We start from the raw sequence: 3,842 nt of genomic DNA on the forward strand, positions 1-3,842 counted from the left end.
CATGTCGATAACCAACTCACAACTAGGAGGGGTGTTTGTGTGTCTTTTTGTCAAGGGGTCCCCAGTTGCAAGTTGACCATCAACTCGCAACTAGGGTGTGTGTGTGTGTGTGTGTCTTTTTGTCACGTGGTCTCCAGTTGCATGTCAAGCATCGACTCACAACTAGGGGTGCGTGTGTTTGTTGAGGACCCCTAGTTGCAAGTTGACCATCTACTCGCAAGTAGGGTGTGTTTGTGTGTGTGTACCTAGGGTCCCCAATTTGTATGTCGATAACCGACTTGCAACTAGGCGTGTGTGCGTGTGTGTGTCTTTTTGTCAAGGGCTCCCCAGTTGCATGTCAAGCATTGACTCGCAACTAGAGGGGTGTGTGTTTATTGAGGACCCCCAGTTACAAGTTGCTCATTGACTCGCAACTTAGGATGTGTGTGTGTGTAGAGGGTCACTAGTTGCATGTCGATAACCGACTCACAACTAGGGGTGTGTGTGTCTTTTTATCAAGGGTCCCCGGTTGCATGTCGACCATCAACTCACAACTAGGAAGTGTGTGTTTGTTTGAAAACCCCCAGTTGCAAGTTGATCATCAACTTGCAACTAGAGGTGTATGTGTGTCTTTTTGTCAAGGGGTCAGTTGCAAGTTGACCATCAACTCGCAACTAAGGTGTGTGTTTGTGTCTCTTTGTCAAGGGGTCCTCAATTGCATGTCAAGCATCGACTCACAATTAGGGTGTGTGTGTTTTGTTGAGGACACCCAGTTGCAAGTTGCCCATCGACTCGCAATTAGGGTATGTGTGTGTGTGTGTGTTTATTCGTGGCCCACAATTGTAAGTTTACCATCAACTCGCAACTAGGTGTGTGTGTGTCTTCTTGTCAAGGGTCCTCAGTTGCACGTCAACCATCAACTCACAACTAGGGGGTGTGCGTATGTGTTTTGTGTGGCCCCTGGTTGCATCTCAACCATTGACTCGCGACTAGGGTGTCTGTGTTTGTTGATGACCGCTAGTTGCAATTTGGCCATCGACTCGCAACTAGGGAAGGGTGTGTGTTTTACCGAGGGTCCCAAGATACAAGCCCACCATCGACTCGCAACTAGGGGGAGTGTATGTGTGTGTTTTTGTCGAGGGTCCCCTATTGCATGTCGATAACCGACTCACAACTAGAGTGTGTGTGCGTGTGTGTGTTTTTGTCGAGGGTCCCCAGTTGCATGTCGATGACCGACTCGCAACTAAGGTGTGTGTGTGTGTGTGTGTGTGTATCTTTTTGTCATGGGTCCTCAGTTGCACGTCAACCATCGACTCGCGACTGGGGCGAATCGTACTTGTTTGTTGTTGCTCCAGTTGCAAGTCAACCATTTACTCGCAACTAGGGGACGTATGTTTGTAGCGGCCCTAGTTGCAAGTCAGCCATAGACTCATAATTGGGACGCGCTGTAATTTTTTTGTAGTTACCCTAGTTGTAAGTCAACCGCCGACTTGCAACTAGGGGCGTATGTTTGTAGGGCCCCGGTTGTACATTTTTTCAGACACATATTTTTTGTATATTTTTTCTAGTACGTGTTAAACATCTTTCAAATACCAGGACGAACATTTTTTTAAGTGCTATCAACATTTTTAAGTTGCACATACATTATTTTAATGCACGGTGAATGTTTTGTATTTTTTGACGAAACTATATTTTTTTTGGAAAATATGCATTTATATTTTTCAGAAACTACAAACAAAAGTGTGAAAAACAATAACTGGACGATTCAACATGTACATAACCAAGCAGCACGTATTAACATTTTTTGTTGAGGGCGCCCAGTTGCAAGTCGCCCATCGACTCGCAACTAGGTGTGTGTGTGTGTGTGTGTGTGTGTGTGTGTGTTTATTCGTGGCCCCCAGTTGCTAGTTGACCATCCACTCGCAACTAAGGGATGTGTGTGTGTGTGTTTTTATTCGTGGCCCACAATTGCAAGTTTACCATCAACTCGCAACTAGGGTATGTGTGTGTGTGTGTCTTTGTGTGTTTGTGTGTTTGTCTCAAGGATCCGCAACTGCATGTCGATAACCAACTCACAACTAGGGGGGTGCGTGTGTGTGTGTTTTGTTGTGGCCCCAAGTTGCAACCCGCTCATCGACTCGCAACTAAGGATATGTGTTTGTGTGTGTGTGAGTGTGTGTAGAGGGTCACTAGTTGCATGTCAATAACCGACTCACAACTAGGTGTGTGTGTGTGTCTTTTTGTCAAGGGTCCCCGGTTGCATGTCGACCATCAACTCGCAACTAGGAGGTGTGTGTTTGTTTGAGAACACCCAGTTGCAAGTTGACCATCAGCTCGCAACTAGGGGTGTGTGTGCGCGTCTTTCTGTCAAGGGGTCCCCAGTTGCAAGTTGACCATCAACTCGCAACTAGGGTGTGTGTGTGTGCCTTTTTTTGTCAAGGGGTCCCCAATTGCGTATCAAGCATCGACTGGCAACTAGGGGGTGTGTGTTTTGTTGAGGACACCCAGTTGCAAGTTGTCCATCGACTCGCAACTAGGGGTGTGTGTGTGTGTGCGTGTGTGTGTGTGTGTATTTATTCATGGCCCCAAGTTGTAAGTTGACCATCCACTCGCAACTAGGGCATGTGTGTGTGTATGTATTCGTGGCCCACCATTGCAAGTTTACCATCAACTCACAACTAGGATGTGTGTGTGTGTCTCAAGGATCCGCAACTGCATGTCGATAACCAACTCGCAAGGGTGTGTGTGTGTGTGTATTTTTGTCAAGGGTCCCCAGATGCATGTCGACCATCAACTCACAACTAGGATGTGTGTGTGTCTCTTTTTGTCAAGGGGTCCCCAATTGCATGTCAAGCATCGGCTCGCAACTAGGGGGTGTGTCTTTTGTTGAGGGCACCCAGTTGCAAGTTTCCCATCGACTCACAACTAGGGGTGTGTGTGTGTGAGTGTGTGTGTCTATGTGTGTGTGTGTGTTTATTCGTGGCCCCCAGTTGCAAGTTGACTATCCACTCGCAACTAGGGGATGTGTGTTTGTGTGTGTGTGTGTGTTTATTCGTGGCCCACAATTGCAAGTTTACCATCAACTCACAACTAGGGTGTGTGTGTGTATGTGTCTATTTGTGTTTGTGTGTGCATCTCAAGGATCCGCAACTGCATGTCGATAACCAACTCGCAACTAGGGGGTGCGTGTGTGTGTTTTGTTGTGGCCCCCAATTGCAACCCGCTCATCGACTCGCAACTGAGGATGTGTGTGTGTGTGTGTGTGTTTGTAGAGGGTCACTAGTTGCATGTCAATAATCGACTCACAACTAGGGGTGTGTGTGTCCTTTTATCAAGGGTCCCCGGTTGCATGTCGACCATCAACTCGCAACTAGAAAGTGTGTGTTTGTTTGAGAACCCCCAGTTGCAAGTTGACCATCAACTCACAACTAAAGGTGTGTGTGCGTGTCTTTTTGTCAAGGGGTCCCCAGTTGCAAGTTGACCATCAACTCGCAACTAGGGTGTGTGTGTGTCTCTTTTTGTCAAGGGGTCCTCAATTGCATGTCAAGCATCGACTCGCAACTAGGGTGTGTGTTTTGTTGAGGACACCCAGTTGCAAGTTGCCCATCAACTCGCAACTAGGGGTGTGTGTGTGTGTTTATTCGTTTCCCCAGTTGCAAGTTGACCATCCACTCGCAACTAGGGGATGTGTGTGTTTGTGTGTGTTTATTCATAGCCCACCATTGCAAGTTTACCATCAACTCGCAACTAGGGTGTGTGTGTGCGCGCCTATGTATGTGTGTGTGTCTCAAGGATCCGCAACGGCATGTCGATAACCAACTCGCAAGGGGTGTGTGTGTGTGTCTTTTTGTCAAGGGTCCCTA

This window comes from Triticum dicoccoides, chromosome 4A, assembly GCF_002162155.2.
Source record: "Triticum dicoccoides isolate Atlit2015 ecotype Zavitan chromosome 4A, WEW_v2.0, whole genome shotgun sequence".
Taxonomy (NCBI): domain Eukaryota; kingdom Viridiplantae; phylum Streptophyta; class Magnoliopsida; order Poales; family Poaceae; genus Triticum; species Triticum dicoccoides.